General features: G+C 45.9%; 1 protein-coding gene across 1 annotated transcript in view; it reads left to right on the top strand.

The window, feature by feature from the left end:
- The window catches only part of TRABD2B (TraB domain containing 2B), a 231,552-nt gene that overhangs the window by 116,685 nt on the left and 97,415 nt on the right, over positions 1–17,452 (top strand). The window lies entirely within an intron of this gene.

Here is a 17,452-nt window from a genome sequence, read left to right as displayed (position 1 = left end):
ATGACCTCCATGCAGACAGGAGTCACTTTGTCCTTTTTTTTCTTTTCTTTTCTTTTCTGCTCTTTCTTCCTTCCTTTCCTTCTTCTTCTTCTTTTTTTTTTTTGAGACGGTTTCACTGTGTTGTGCAGTGGCACGATCATGGTCCACCGCAACCTCCATCTCCTGGGCTTAAGTGATGCCCCCACCTCAGCCTTCTGAGTAGCTGGGACCACAGACATGCACCACCACACCTAGCTGATTTTTATATGTTTTGTAGAGACAGGGTTTTGCCATGTTGCCCAGGCTGGTCTTGAACTCCTGGACTAAAGCGATCCTCCTGCCTCCGCCTCCCAAAGTGTTGGAATTACAAGCATGAGCCACGACACCCAGCCCACTTTGTCCTTCTTAGCCTAAGAGAAAGCTTATTGAAATCTAGGACTTTTCAGCTTTAAGGGCAGCATATCTAGTGCTGCTGCGTGTGCGCTCACGTGTGTGTGTGTGTGTGTGTGTGTGTGTGTGTGTGTGTGTGTATACTAATGAACACCCTCAGCTCCGATTGTAGTAGGAAATTTTCAGTCTTCCATTGTACTCAGGAAGAAGTCTCCATGGAGTGCTGACATGCTTTTAACAACTTGGAACAGACTGTTTCCTATCTGGGAGGGGCTGATCTCCTTTTAACACCTAAAGCTCAGCCTGCCCTAGAGACATATTCCAAACCTCTCAATCTGAGCCCATGAGCCCTGGGTGAAAGCACTACATCCATCACCAAAACCCCACCAGGATCTCGAAGTCACTATGAGCAAGTGTGTGAAGAGAGACTGAGTCGAGGAGCTCCTGGGTTCAGAAGCAGTGAGTGAGGAGACGAGAATAGCCACTTCTCATTTCAAGACTTCAGTTTTCTCCTGTCTAAAATGAGAGTGCAGGCTGGGCACAGTGGCTCACTCCTGTAATCCCAGCACTTGGGAGGCTGTGGCAGGGAGATCACCTGAGACCAGGAGTTAGAGATCAACCTGTCTCTTAAAAAAAAAAAAACTAGCCAGGCCTGGTGGTGCATATCAGTCTTCCCAACCAGTCAGGAGGCTGAGGTGGGAGGATCCCTTGACCCCAAGAGTTCAAGGCTTCAGTGAGCTATAACCTGCTACTGCACTCCAGCCCCAGCAACAGGGAGACCTTCTCTCTTAAAAAAAAAAAAAAAAAGAAAATTAATTAATCAATTTAAAAATAAAATAATCTGGGAGTTAGGGAAGAGAATTGAATTATTTTATTTCTAAGGTCCCAGGTTGCTCACTTATTAGGCCACCTTGCCCATTGGGAATTCACCCACTTACCCCTTGCAGTAGAGATGGGGCTTTCTTTGCAAGTTTCCATTTTTACAAGTTACGCACTCTATCCTGACCTCTGCTAGGCAGGCAGTCTTCTTTCTCTGAGACAGGGTCACAGTCTGGCCATGGTCGGCTTTGAGGCAAGTGACAGCAAGTTCTCCAATCACACTTTTTGCCCCTAGCATCTGTGTCCTCTCATAACCCATGTTCTTACACAGAAAGCCAGTGTTTAGTGTCAGAATGACTCCCAAACCCGCTCTTGGTGTCTAGTCCTTTGTATTAATTCATGCAGATTCGGAAATAGTAAAATAATGTGCTGGACAATGTTCTAGTCCCCAGGGCCTGGCGCACAATAGATTCTTGGTGTGGTCCTCTCTCAGGCTTCACAGGGCCACCAAGCATGGCTTGACACGTGTTCAGACCTTCTCCACTGGGAGTGGAAAATCAGTCGCATGGTCTAGACAGGAAAATCTGGTGGTGTAGACACATCTGGAAGATGATGCAGCTGACGCCCTGCTTCCCTCATTGTCCTGGCCCTGTGAGCTCGCTCTGTGTAGCACACGCCCTCACCCCAGCCACATGCTGTCTGCTGCCCCTGCTGACTTTTGCTTGTAAAGAGTGTATGTTTGGAGCTCTTTAGACAGTGAGCCAGAAATGGATATATCCACCCTATCAATTTGGTAAAGAGAGGCAAATAAAGACTACCTAACATCAACATTATGGACACACTGGAAAAGCTCCCTTACTGGTACTTGGGTGGGCCACACACCAGCCTCATCCCTCTCTCAGGTTCTAAGCATGGGAAGTGCTATGGTCCAAGTATTTCCGTCCCCCAAAATTCTTATGTTGAAATCTTGACCTCCAAGGTGATGGTATTAGGGTGGGGCCTTTAGGAGGTAATTAGGTCATGAGGGCTCTGCCCTTACAATAGGATTAATGCTGTTAATGATTAATTCTGTTAATGATTAATGATAGGATTAAAGCTACCCCCGAGAGCTAGCTAGCCCCTTCCACCAGTGAGGACACAGCAAGAAGGCGCCATCTATGAACCAGGAAGCGGGCCCCCACCAGGCACTGAATCTGCCAGTGCTTTGACCTAAACTTCCCAGCCTCCAGAACAGTGAGAAATAAATTCCTGTTGTTTATAAATTTCTCAATCTATAGTATTTCATTATAGCAGCCCCAAAGGATGAAGTTATCATTGTCTGTCAGGTACAGGAGCCCTGAGGGCCCCCACAGGCAGCACCATGCCCAGGTCAGACACCTCAAACTCCCAACCTTCCCCCAACTCCCTGGACCTTCACCCGACCCAGTCTTAGTCTTCTCGAGGGACTCCCTATCCCTCCAGGGAGCCAGATTCTCCCCAAGATAAGGTAAATAATGTATAAGGATTGTTCTCACGGAACAGCTTCTTAGTAGACATCTCAGTCCTTCTCTGACTCTCTCTTGGCCTTACCCCTCCCTCACTCCATCTTCATTCTCTCCCCATCTATACCAACTGCCCACCCACTTCTGTTCAGCTGCCTCCCCACATGCACATGGGGAGTTGAAACCAGAGAGGCAAATGCAATACCTGGGATGGGAGTTGAGACCCTAGGCGGCTGGCTCTGTTACTGCCCCTGTTCTTTGTGGGGCCTGGCATTTACCTCTTCATCCATCCATCCATTCCTCTATTCATTAATTCTTTTCAGTCTCCCGGAGGTGGCAGGGAGAGTGGCAGCCAGTGGGGTGTATGAGGCTAAGGAATACAAGCAGTCTGCTCAAGGTCATCTGAAACCACAACAGCCTGACTTACAAGCCTGAGCCATGACCCAGGAAGGGAGTAGAATGTCATCCTGGGAGGCCAGACACAGGTCCAGAGGGACTGGAGTGAATTAGACTATAGATGCAAAATAGGTCTGAGCCCACAGACATAGGGCCCCAGAGAGGATGGGACTAGTGCTACCATGACCCTGCATGCTGCTCTCCTCCCGAGGTACATCAGACCGACACACCACACATCCTGAGCACATCACAGACCTGGTCCATCCCGGAACTGCCCTGCTTTGCAGGAGCCCAGAGTTCAAGGTCTCATTAATAGACTCTTGTTCCCCAGGGCAGATGCGAGATGACTCATATCCCAGATATCTCTTGGGAGGGCACCAGTGCATTGACGCACAGGCACCTGTTGACCCACTTGGTCCTTCTCCCTCCTTGGAGAAGTCCCTGATTACTGCAGAGGCCATTTGGCCATTGTTTGTACCAAGATCCCCGTGTTGCTGGTGTAGAGAGCTAATGACTTCCTGCGGGGCCAGGAGGAAATGGATGAGTGATGTAAAGACAGAGCACTGGAATGGAGGTCAGAGCACCAGGATCCTTAAGCAGGCTTTGTCTCTAACCAGCTCACTGGGAGCCAGTGCCTTCTCAGGGCTTCGCTTTCCCTACCTGTGAAGTGGGCAGGGGTCAGCTCCGTCCAACACATCTTCCCACCTGACCCGACCATCTCTGGCTCTGAGTGTGTGAGCGGCAGGTATGAGCCTTGCAGGAACCAGCCCACAGGATGAAAAGGATTCCATTCCCTGGGCAGCCATTCAGGGTGGTTCATTCAGGGCTTCAAGTCATTCTGTTCAGTAGACATCCAGTGTCTATGTGTGGCGGGGTGGGTGTGGGGGCTGGTTTGTTTTTGGAAGTGAACGAATTTCCTTGCTGGCTGTGAGCCAACTTGCCTCCTATCAGATTTCAAACTCCCATCCAGGTCTGGTTACTGCAGGGATTGAGGGCAGGGCAGGTGCTGGGAGGGGCCACACTGACAGCAGGTATGCTGGGGTTTCCTGGGTCCTTTGCAGTTCACCCAAGCACATTCTCCTGCTCCTGGCCACCTCTCTAGCTTCCACCCTGTAACTCTCATAACTCTCAGTCACTACTTGGGCAAGTGGCTGTGCCTCAGTTTCCTTAACTGTAAAATGGAAATAATATTATCTACCTCATAGGCTTGTTTGTGAGGATTAAGAAGAGTTAACACATGTAAAGTTAACACATGTAAAGCACTAGTCTCCCACACTAGACCCTGAGCCATTTGAGGGCAGGAACCACAGCTGATTCACTTTTGTGTCACTAACACAAGCACAAGGCCTGAGGTAGGCAATGTAGGCAATTGTGTGCATGTTTCCTTCCTTCCGTGTGTGCTGCAAGACAGGAGGGGACATGTGCATGACTAATCCTGATACATGATGACAAGTGCCACCATAAAGACACAGACAGACATAGGTGGGTGCCTGGGAGAAATATTCATTCTGATTGAGGCTGGGTGGAAGGGGTGTGGGGAATTGAGGAAGATGAGGTGAGGCTGTGAGCCCCCAGCTAGTTGTGGACGTGCTTCACAGGTGTAAATTGTTCTGCAGCTACCACCAACACAGAATTCCCATCAGTTTTCTCTGTGTAATGCAAGAACATCATCATGCTGTGTTGTTTATTGTCATCAGAGCTGGATTCAGGTCTGCATCTCTAATAGGGAGTGATCTGTCCACTGATCTCCAGGCTCCCCTCCCTAACTCCCATCTCTACTTCCATTCTGAGATGAAGGCCTGCTTCTCCCTTGCAGTTACAGGTGGGATGAGAGTACAAGAAATACCAGATAACACATTGATTGGTGAAATGTTAAATGTTTAGCTGCAGGTTTCCTTGCCAGTTAGGCAAAGGCAATCATTATTCAAGGTGATAAATGGGGATCTTCAGTCCAGCTCTTGGGACGCTAGGTGTGCCAGGTATCACCTGCTCAAATTACTGTGTGGTTTCCTGATTGGATCCTGACTGACACCCAGGGCTCCCACTTTCTTGTTGGTCTGATGGGGTTAGGTCTGCCGAGAATCTCCCCCTCCACCACCCTCATACCCCTTCCATAGCACAACTGCTGGCACCCAGCCCCAGCTGCCTCCGTGGCTTCCAAATGTTCTTTGCTTGTGATTTGCCTTGATTTCCCAAACCACTTGTGATTGGGAGGGAATTCGCCGTGTGTTTCTGATTCAGCTCTCCTGTGCTCAAAAGCAATGCGATTTTGCACTATCTGATGGCTGTTGAGCCTCAGAAATAGGTTCTTCAAGCCTTCTTTTCCTGCCCTCTCTCTGCCCTCTCCCTTGATGAAGAGGAAGTAACCCTGGCCAATAACTGGTCAACTCTGCAGCCCCAAGGCTTGACAAACTAGTCCTTGCTTCCCCTTGCTGGATCTCTGAACCTAGGAGACTGTGGATATCCAGAATGGAAAACAGGGTGCCCTTTGAGGAAGACACATGCCATCACAGCATCATCTTCTTTTGGGGACCACCATGGCACATGTTTGCTTAAACCGGTGATCACACCTATTGTTGCTGACTGATTTGGTCATTACGATGAGTTTCCTTTCCAGTGCATTGCAGACCTATTGCTGGAAATCAGAAAATATTTTTATTTGTCTTAGGTTCAACAAGTCTTGAGACTTTTCCTTTTCTTTTTCCTGCTAATCAGCAATATCTGTCCATTTATTTAGTAAAATTTTATTGAGAACCAACTTAATATGAATGGTTTAGTATATATGTATACATGTATATATATGAATGTAATATGTTAAGATAGTTCCTACCCTCAAGGTGGGAGAAATGAACACTTTAAGAGACAATTCCATGACATGGAATTCTTATGGGGGAAGCACAGATAGAGGATGAGCCTAATTCTTTTGGGGGAAGGAGGGAGGGAGGAAAGAAGAAGGGGACCAATTAGGGGAACCTTCCCAGAGGCATCAAACCTTTCTCTGACTGCTCTGTGATGCTCATGGGCATAGTCCAGAGTGAGGACCCAAGAAGGGACTGTTGGGATGAAAAGTCCCCAGTTTACCAACAAATGAATATCTCAGTTTTTACAAAAATGACTGTGGATACTTGCCAAGCTGGGGAAGGTGAAGTCTCACAATTCAAAATTCCTTTACATTTCTAGGCAGATTGCACTTGAGTAGAGTGATATCCCCCAAATCTGGACCATGCTTTAGAGTAGTGGTTCCCAACCTTTTTGGCACCAGGGACCAGTTTGGTGGAAGACAATTTTTCCACGGTCTAGGGTGAAGGAGGTGGAGGGGATGGTTTAGGGATGAAACTGTTCTACCTCAGATCATCAGGCGTTAGATTCTCATAAGGAGCATGCAACCTAGATCCCTCGCATGCGCAGTTCACAATAGGGTTCCTGCTCCTATGATAATCTTATGGTGCTGCTGATATGACAGGAGGCGGAGCTCAGGTGGTAATGCTCGCTTACTTGCCCACCGCTCACCTCCTGCTGTGTGACCTAGTTCCTAGCAGGCCATGGACGTGTACCAGTCCATGACCCGGGATTGGGCACCCCTGCTTTAGAGTCTACAGAGTCCCAACCATGACCTCATTCTCTCTTCCTTCTGTCCTTCCTTCTTCCTTTGCTGTCTTCCTTCTGTCCTTTCTTTCTTCACTGAAAAGTGTTTACCAGCCTATGTTAGATGCTAGGTTAGGCTCTGGAAATAGTGATATCTAAAGTCAACACAGGCCTTGGCTTCATAAAGCATCTAGTTCAGGAATTCCTGTCATTTTAAATTGAAGAATGATCCTGTCCCTCTAGATACCAAACGCCAATGGTGCTTGGGGACTTCTGAGTTTCTCCACATTGAAGTTTTCTTTAAAATAGTTCCCTTTTCCTCATTTCACATTAGGTAGGAATTCAAGAGAAACAAACAAGGAGATGGTGTTTTTCAGCAATCAAGTTCACCTCCTACTCCTTTCTGACAAATGTGTGTCCTCTTCCTGCCCTCAAGGTAATAAAGGAAGTCCAAATTCCATTTCAGGCCTCCAAACTTGGAGCTTCCCAAGCATTTTAGCCCTGATAAAGCATCGATTTCAATGATTCATCTCCAAAAGTTTTGTTATTGATTCCAGCCACATTTTGCAACACTGTTGGTTGCTAGTATTTTAAAATAGCACATTTCACGTTTGCTTTTTTGAGCCCATTTCTCATTGTTTCCCACGTATTTCCAGTGAATGAAGAGATTAGTGAGTGCATCTTTTTTTTTTTCATAAAGGACGAAAGTTAAACATCCTGTTCTGACTGCAGAGAAACTTTCAGGTTTCTGGAATCCATTAAAACCCCAAATGTCACAAGAAAGTTATTCTGGAGCTGCAAAAACACAATTTTACACTTCTGATGTCCATTGGGCATGTTTGCCTGTCCTTGGAAGGGATCACCATTTTCTTTCTTCACTCCCTCGGTCCTTCTCTCCTTCCTTCCAGAAGAATGGAAGGAAGCCAGTGTATGTAAGGCTAAGTACTTTGCGAACATTATCGTGTTTAATCCTCCTAGCAGCCTGTTCTGAAGCTCAGACAAGCTGGCTAACTTGACTCAAGTCACCCATGAGGAAGCAGCACATGCAGCCCATACCTTGTTGCATTTTTATCAGTTTCCTCCCTTCCTACCACCACCAGCTCCTACTTTCATATCCTAATGCCATACCATTTTTTCCCCACTTTGTAGAAAAAGATGTAGATATGGAAGCCCAGATGTTGGTACAGGCTAGAAAAGGACCAACATTTTTGCCTTCCCTCTTGGCTAAAGACCATGTTTTCTCATTTGTAAGCAGATGTGCCACTGCAGACCTGCAAACCACTGTGAAGTGATTTCAGAGCATCTGGGTCCACAACCCAGGGCAGCGCTATAAACGCAGTTGTCATTACACATTTCACTTCCTTGCAGGAGACAGGTGGGTGGCTGTGAAGTTTGCATGTCTGAGTGTAGGGCAGCCTCCTCCTACCGGCAGGTAAGGGGCGGATTGGCTGTGACAGGGCCTGAGAATGGGGGTCTAGCTGGTTGCAGCTTTGCAATCAAATCTGGGCCTTTGAAATCTATTAACAGCTCATTTCTAGACCTTGGGGCCCCCAAGGCCTTTCAGCCTGCCTTCATTTGGGTGTTTGTTAGAAAGTCAGGGAATAACAGGCTTGGACGGGCTGAGTGGGATGGAGAGGGGTCCAAGGGGGAGCACAACCATTGAATTGCATCACAGGCACAGCCAAGTTCTACAACATAGGAGGAACACAGCCAAGGGGCCTCCTCTGGCTTATCCTTCACCCTCATTCCAGCACGTGCCTTGGGAATTTTCCAGGACTCTCCTAGACTAGGAAGGGTTTGGGAAGTCTGCGCTGGTGATAGTAGGGTTGGCAAACAGGGAGCGCTGTCCTGGCTGGGCACTCAGTTGTTCAGAAGCATCAAGGAAACTGAGCCAGTGTCTTCTCTCTCAGAGCGTGGGAAGCAGTCAGGAGGGGCTTCCCCGTGGCCTCACAGTGACCCTCTGAAAAAGGGTAGGGTGTAGAGAAATGGTCAAGATGCCTAAAGTCAAATTATATCTCTTGAGCCTTCTCTGATCTCCTAGGAATTAAAGGGTCCCTTTTAATAGAGAAATTTGCTCTTTGCTCTTGACCATCTTAGCCAGCTCTGAACTGAGATACTTGTCCTGTGTCTGACTCCCTTGGACTTGGACTATGACTTCCAAGGGACAGAGTCCCTCGGACATCGACTTTAGAGCCTGAGTCTGCACATTCCTGCTTGTTTCTGATGTTTTATATGCCGAGGCTGATCTTTCAGACTAGGGGCTGCCGAGCACGTGCACAGGGCTCACCTTCCTGCTTGCTCACAGAGCAGAATACATTGGCAGTGCAAATGTGCTCTTTGGCCTGTGATGATGATAAACAATAGTCAAAGTACTTATTCATGCACTCTACTAGAGCCTTATGTTCAGACTTTTAATCCTTAAAGCAATCCTGAGTCGCTCCCTTTACAGGTGAAGAGACTGAAGCACAGAGGAATGGAGAAGCCTGCCTGGGCAACGGAGAATAAGTAGAAAGTTGAGATGCGGACCCAGGCTCAACTGATTCCAAACCCACTGTGTGCACAGTCACATCCTTCTGCCTCCTGGCAGTGTCTGCCACTGTCACTTGTCTGCATGTCTGACTCAAAGCCGTAGTCTGGTGTGAATTATCATCACCATTGGAAGGATGTGACAAGCACCGCAAGGCCACAGGGCCATTAGAAACCTGCAGGACTAAACCCTTTATTTTAAAGTGAGAAAACGAAGCTCAGAAAGAGGATGAGAACCTCTCTGGAGCTGGGCAGAGAATCCAGTGTCTTAACTTTTCTTTTATATTTCCACAAACCGTATTTCCTGAACCCTGGGACAAGTGCCCACGCTATGAAATTGTATTCTTTTCCATAAAAGTGAACCATCAGATGTCTAACAAAATTCCACGTAACTGTTCAACCTTCAGTGAAATTTGGTCAGAAGCTTTAGTTGGCTAGGTAAAGAGTCCACTGGCAGGCCCCATATCCCAGTGTTCGGGTGGAAGGTCAGTCCCTATAAATCAGTACTGCGAGGAATGGGGCCTTTAGGTCAGCTTGTAAAATAGAAGTAGCAAGCAGAGGAAGGAATGGTGGGAGTAAGACACTACCAACCAGAAGGAAACCAGGGCCTCGTTTCCTGCTCCTGACTTCCTGGTCCCAGCTGCAAGCGGAGAGGAGGGCTGGGCCCTACTGTGATGCTGAGGGCAGAAATGGGCAATGAACTCCCAAAGGAGTGTTGCTGAAGAGAAGGGAGCAGATTCCCAGGCCTCGTGCCCAGTTCTTGGGGAGGACCCCCTTGCAACCTCCTTTCCCGCCAGCAGTCAGGTTTTCTGCAGAGTCCCAACTGCCTCCCTGGGAGATCACCCCACCCCACCCCAACCCCCACGATCTGAGAGCTGCAGAAGCCAAGGCCAGGTGTCCAGCCAGTGGTGGTGTGCCTAGGGCAGAGGGCGGTCAGGGGCTCTGCACATCCAGGGCAGGGTTCAGGAGTGGCTATTTGACAAGAAAGGAGAAACCTGGGTGCTGTTGTGATAACTGAGTCCTGATCATCCACCCAACGCACAGAGAGAAAGGGGAAAGGCAGGGATTCCAGGCAGATGGCTAGTTTTCAGGCAGTAGGGCTCCCTCCCCACTACCCACAGCAGGAGCAGTGTCCCCACCTAGGCCCCTCAGCATGTCATCAGGCAGCCATGTGGATTTGGGAGAGGCTCCTAGGAGGCCTGATGCAGGAGAAGAAAAAGTTAACCCAAGGGGAAAACCCAGTGAGGCACCATCTGTTCCTAAGAAGCAAACTAAGGCTACTTCAGACCACTCTGGAAAGGGACACAGATATCACAAGGACGAAGTTTTGAGAAAACTGAATAATTTTCCTTAGTGTAGACTAAAGTTTCTCGACACTATTGACCTTTTTGTAATACTTTTTTTTTTTTTTAGAGCAGTTTTAGGTTTACAGCAACATTGAGAGGAAGGTACGGAGTTCTCATACACCTGCTGCCCAACACATGCACAGCATCCCCTATTATAAATCTCCCACCAGAGTGGTTCATTTGTTACAACTGATGAACCTTCATTGACACATGTCCACCAATGATGGACATGTGTCCTTCATTACAACTGATTAAGCTCATTGACACATCACCCAAAGTCCAAAGATTAGTTGACTACATTAGGGTTCACTCTTAGTGGTGTACATTCTGTGGGTTTGGACAAATGGTGGATATGTATCCACCATTACAGAATCATACAGATTATTTCATTGCCCTAAAAATTATCTGTGCTCCACAGATAATTTCCTCCCTCCCCACAACACCTGGCCACTACTGATCTTTTTACTGTTTCCGTGGTTTTGTTGCCTTTTCCAGAATGTCATATAGTTGGAATTATGTAGTAACTAATCTTTCCAGATTGGCTTCTTTCACATAGTAATAATACATTTCAGTTTCCATTATGTGTTTTCATGGCTTGATGGTCAATTTCCCTTTAGTGCTATGTAATAGTCCATTGGCTGGATGTACCATAGTTTATTTGTGCATTCATTTACTGGAGGACATCTTGGTTGCTTCCAAGTTCTGTCAGTTATGAATAAAGCTGTTATAAATGTCTGTGTGCAGGTTTTTATATAAGTTTTCAACGTTTTGAGTAAGTACCAAGGAGTGTGATTGCTGGATCACATGGTAAGAGTGTGTTTAATTTTGTAAGACCTAATCATCTTCCAAAGTGGCTGTACTATTTTGCATTCCCATCAGCAATGTATGAGAGTTCCTAATGCACCACATCCTCTCCAGCATTGGGCATTGTCAATGTTCTGAATTTTTGCCCTTCTGATAGTTGAGTGGTATCTCATTGTCATTTTAATTTGCATTTGCCTGATGACATAGGATGTGGAGCATCTTTTTATATATTTATTTGTCATCTGTACATTCTTTGGTGAGTTGTCTATTAAGGTCTTTGGCCCATCTTTTAATCAGGTTGTTTGTTTTCTTATTGTTGAGTTTTAAGAGAGAGATATATATATAACTCTTAAATATCTATATATAATATAGATATCATATATATAGGATACATATATATATAGGATAACTGTCCTTTATCAGTCTTTTGCAAATATTTTCTCCCAATTTGTAGCTTATCTTTTCGTTTTCTTGGCAATATCCTTCACAGAGCAGATTTTTTATTTTAATGAAATCCAGCTTATCAATTCTTTCTTTCATGGATCATGCTTTGGGGTCCTATCTAAAAAGTCATCACCAAACTGAAAGCCATCTAGATTTTCTCCTGTGTTACCTTCTAGGCGTTTCATAGTTTTGTGCTTTACATTTAGGGCTGTGATTCATTTTATCTTAATTTTTGTGAAGAGTGTAAGGTCTGTGCCTAGATTCGTTATTTTACATGTGAATGACCGTTTGTTCAAGCACTATTTGTTGAAAAGACAGCCATAGTGCCTGTGTCAAAGATTAATTGACTACATTGATATGAGTCTATTTCTGGGGCACCCTTTTCTGTTCTGTTTGATATATTTGTCTTTTCTTTCACCAGCACCACACTGTCTTGATAACTGTAGCTTTATAATAAGTCTTGAAATTGAGTACTGTCGGCTGGGTACAGCGGCTCACACCTGTAATCCCAGCACTTTGGGAGGCCGAGGCGGGCGGATCACAAGGTCAGGAGATCGAGACCGTCCTGGCTAACACAGTGAAACCCTGTCTCTACTAAAAATGCAAAACAATTAGCCAGGCTTGATGGCGGGCGCCTATAGTCCCAGCTACTCAGGAGTCTGAGGCAGGAGCATGGTGTGAACCCAGGAGGCAGAGCTTGTAGTGAGCTGAGATCTGGCCACTGCACTCCAGCCTGGGGAACAGCGCGAGACTTTGTCTCCAAAAAAAAAAAAAAAAAAGACATTGAGTACTGTCATTCCTTTAACTTTGTTCTTCTCCTTCAATATTGTGTTCACTATCCAGTGTTTTCCCTCTCCATATAAACTTTAGACTCAGTTATATTGTGTTCACTATCCAGTCTTTTCCTTCTCCATATAAACTTTAGAATCAGTTTGTTGATAGTCACAAAATAACTTGGTGGGATTTTGATTAGGATTGTGTTGAATATGTAGATTACGTTGGGAAGCCCTGACATCTTGAAAATATTGTCTTCCTATCTATGAACATGGAATATCTCTCCATTTTTTAGTTCTTATATTTCATAAGAGTTTTGTAGTTTTTTCTCATATTTATCTTGTGCATATTTTGTTAGATTTATACCTAGTATTTCATATTTTTGGTGTTAATGTAAATGGTATTGTGTTTTTAATTTCACATTCTACTTGTTCATCATCATCATTGCTGGTAAATAGGAAAGTGACTGACTTTTGTATATTAATCTTGTATCCTGCAAACTTGTTATAATTGTTTATTAGTTCCAGGAGTTTTTTGACAATTCTTTCAGATTTTCTACATAGATAATCATGTCATCTGTGAAAAAAAGATGTATTTCTTCCTTCTCAATAAGTATATATTTTATTTCATTTTCTTAATTACATTAGCTAGGACTTCCAGTACTGTGTTGAAAAGGAATTATAAAAGGGGACATCCTTGCTTTGTTCCTGATCTTAGTGAGAAAGCTTCAAGTTTCTTAGCGTTAAGTGTGATGTTAGCTGTAGGTTTTCTGTAGTTATTATTTATCCACTTGAAAAAGTTCCCCTCTATTCCTATTTGCTGAGCACTTTTATCATGAATGGGTGTTGGATTTTGTCAAATACTTTATCTACATGTATTTTCTTCTTTAGCTTGCTGATGAGATGAATTATATTAATTGATTTTTAAATATTGAACCAGTTTTGCATACCTGAGATAAATCCCACTTGGTTGTGATATGTAATTCTTTTTATACATTATTGGATTCGGTTTGCTAATATTTTGTTGAGGATTTTTACATCTATATTCATGAAAAATATTGGTCTGTAACCTTCTTTTCTTGTAATGTCTTTGTCTGATTTGAGGTTGGCTGAGGTTAGGCCTCACAGAGTAAGCTAGGAAATATCCCCCTGCTTCTGTGTTCTGAAAGAGATTTAGAGACTTGGTATAGTCTCTTTCCTAAATGTTTGGCAGAATTCACTAGTGAATCCATCAGGGCCTGGTGCCTTTTGTTTTGGAAGATTCTTAATTATTGATCCAATTTCTTTAGCAGAAATAGGTCTATTCAGGTTGTCTAGTTCTTCTTATGTGAGTCTTGGCAGATTGTGGGTCTTTCGAGGAGTTGGCCCATTTTATCTAGGTTATCAAGTTGTAGCTCATTATTTTCCTTTTAATGTCCGTGGAATCTGTAGGAAGTACCCTCCTTTATTTCTGATATTAATTATCTGTGTCCTCTCATTATTGACATTTTAGGAAGGATAATTCATTGTTGGGGGAGGGGTGCTGCCGTGTGCATTGTGAACATTTTACAACATTCTTGGCCTCTACTCATTAGATGCCAATAACATCCCCCTGCTTCCCCCCAACCCACCACCATTTGTGGCAATCGAAAATGCCTTCTAGGCATTGCTGAATGTCTCCTGGAGATGGGAAATAGCAAAATTGTCCCTAATTTGAGAACCACTGCTATCGATAATCAAATAATTTAAACCTAAAAGGGATTATTGAGGTCACCTAAGCCAGACCAGATGTGGTCCTGGTTCTTCTGGGAACCAGTAAATATGTCTGGGTTTCATCTCCTCCCCTGTAGCACAAGAGAATTGGAAGAGATGATCACCAAGGCTAACATTCCATTGGTCTATGAGACCCTGTTTTAGTCCATTTCATGTTGCTTATACAGAATATTTGAGACTAGGTCATTTATAAAGAAAAAAGGTTTACTTGGCTTATGATTTTTCAGGATGGGAAGTTGAAGGACATGGTGCTGGCTTCTAGCAAGGGCTTTCCTACTGTATCATAACATGGTGAACAGTCAGAGCAGGAGCAGGCATGTGCAAAAGGAACCAAATGGGAGGAGGAACCTTGCTTTATAACAACGCATGAGAGCAAGAACTCATTACTGTAAGAATGGCACCAAGTTATTCATGAGAGACCCCCCCATGACCAAAACACTTCTGACTAGGCCCCACCTCCGAATACTGCCACACTGGCAGTTAAACTTCAACATCAGTTTTGGCAAAGACAAACCACATTCAAACCATAGCACACCCTCATTTTACTAATAAGATGCTGGGGCCCAGAGGAGAAAAGTCATTCAGGAATCCAGGACTCACCCAGGTCCCTATGTCATTTGTAACAGGGATTTGGCACCTGGGACCATTTCTCAAGCAGACTCAAGCCCCTGGGTAGTCTGTGAGGCATATTTTCTGAGTGTCCAGTCCTATGCCAGGAGACACTCATTAAGAGACAAAGGGAAGGAGGAGACAGAGATGTTCAGGTAGACCCAACTCACATAGGTCACAGTAATGGCTGCACACCATCAGGGTGAGCTTGTGCAGCTGTGGTAGCTTGGAAGAGGGTGAGTGTTTAGTAACAACTAGGTGGGAAAGACTTCTTGGAGAAAGCAACCTTCAGGAATTTGAAGGAGAGTTTTAAGAGAGGGAAACAGCAGGAATGAAGGAGTGGAGGTGGTGATTTGAGTCTGTTTAGATCAATCAGCATTTAGTTCTCCAGGAATGAAAGCTTCAGGACATCAAGGCCCAATGCCTGCCCTGTCCACCATCACAGCCCTGGTACCTGCACTGTGTCTAGCATCTGGGAGGCACACAAGGTAATGCAGTCTGACCAGGCAGATTCACACTCTGGTTCCACTGCGTCTCCGGTTGGGTGATCTTAGGCAAGGTACTTCACCTCCCTGAGCTTCATTTCACATCTGTCAACAGGACTAACCAGGTTGCAGTAAGGGCTTAGTGAGCTTCTGAATCTGAGGGTTTGGTTAACCATGAAGAGTTGTCGATGTGAGGAGTGATCATTATCATACAAAATAGAATGAGGTCAGTCCTGTGATAGAAGTGCCAAGGCTGGAAGGTGTTAAGGACTTCATCCTCAGGGGAGAAGCTGGGGAGACACTTGTCAGATTGGTCTGATTTGGGCAGGTGGAGATGGTGGGGAAGTGGGGGCCACTCTGAGCCAGGAGATGTGATCACTGCCTCTTCCACCATGACGAGCAGCAACGAAGGCGTGCTCTGGCCACATGCCTGCTGGTGCATGCAGAAACCTCCCCAAACTCCAGGGTCAGGCCAGAAAGGGACTGCTGCAGAAAGACTTCTGAATTCTGTGGCCAGAGCTCTATAAGTCAAAACTAAGGCAGGTAATGCCCAGGGGCTACATGAGCCTATCCTTAGACACAGTTGTTGGGAAGAAGTATAAAGGGAGGGTGTGGGGTAGACAGAGCTATGGGGATGATTCTGAGTACAGAGTTGGGGTCCCACTGGAGCTCAGATGAACCACCAAGGCCAGGTGAGTCCCTGGTTAGCCCCATCCATTTCCCAGCCAGTGTGTGGCTGGCTGGCTCTGGGTAACCACCAGACCACAGCAAAGTCAGTGGGAAGGCAGAGGTGGGAGGAGCAGCCAGATGGGTTAGAGAGGGCAGGAGGAGGAAAAAGAAAGGAAGGATGGGGAAAACAAAAGGGTCAGGCCTGCAAAGCTGCAGTCTGCTGGAACGAAGCACCATGCTAGCCTCAAGTGGGGCAGCTTTGTGTCCCAGAAAATGATAACTCTCAGCAAGTACCCCTCTGTTCCTTGCCAACTTAGCAGAGACCACAACTTGCTTGGACCACCCCCAAGCAGGCTCAAAGACCAGCCTGTGAGTATATGTATGTGAATGAGGAGGGGTGGTAACTGACTGGATTTGATTTAAGGAGCAGACAGGTTTGCCCACCTTGACTAAGCCACCACGGTTCCCATGCCCAGACAGAAGCTCTCTGCTGTGCCCAGTTATCCCACTAGTCCACCAGGCTGCCAGCCTGAGGACCTTTCTCTAGAGGCATCTGCAGACTCAGCCACTCTAGCGGGGCAAAGGCCTCTTCTTGTCTGGCAGGCTTCTGGAAGAGACAGCAACACTGGCTGCCTACCACCATTCAGGATGAGGCAGAGTTCAAGCACATGGCTTCAGGGGCAAGGCAGTCATGTTTGAATCCTGACTTGTTAGCTGTGGGAAACTTGGAAGTCATTCCCTTTGCTGAGGCTTACTCTCATTACCCTACACTGGATTAATAAATTTCACTTTGTAAGGCTATTACAAATACAGTATGGCTAGGTGTGGTGGTTCACACCTGTAATCCCAACATTTCGGGAGGCCAAGTGGGGAGGATCGCTTGAGGCCAGGAGTATGAGATCGGCCTGGGCAACATAGCAAGACCCTGTTTCTACAAAAAATTTTAAAATTAGCCAGTCATGGTGGCACATGCCTGTAGTCCCAGCTACTCAGGAGGCTGAGGCGGAAGGATCGCTTGAGCCCAAGAGTTTCAGGTTGCAGTGAGCTATGATTGTACCACTGCACTCCAGCCTGGGTGACTGAGCAAGACCCTGTCTCAAAAAAATAAAATAAAATAAAATAAAGAATGAAGGCCGGGCGCGGTGGCTCAAGCCTGTAATCTCGGCACTTTGGGAGGCCGAGACGGGTGGATCACGAGGTCAGGAGATCGAGACCATCCTGGCTAACATGGTGAAACCCCATCTCTACTAAAAAATACAAAAAACTAGCCGGGCGCGGTGGCGGGCGCCTGTAGTCCCAGCTACTCAGGAGGCTGAGGCAGGAGAATGGCCTAAACCCGGGAGGCGGAGCTTGCAGTGAGCTGAGATCCGGCCACTGCACTCCAGCCTGGGCAA

This window comes from Rhinopithecus roxellana, chromosome 12 (assembly GCF_007565055.1).
Source record: "Rhinopithecus roxellana isolate Shanxi Qingling chromosome 12, ASM756505v1, whole genome shotgun sequence".
Classification (NCBI taxonomy): Eukaryota; Metazoa; Chordata; class Mammalia; order Primates; family Cercopithecidae; genus Rhinopithecus; species Rhinopithecus roxellana.
This window is presented reverse-complemented; position numbering and strand designations above follow the sequence as displayed.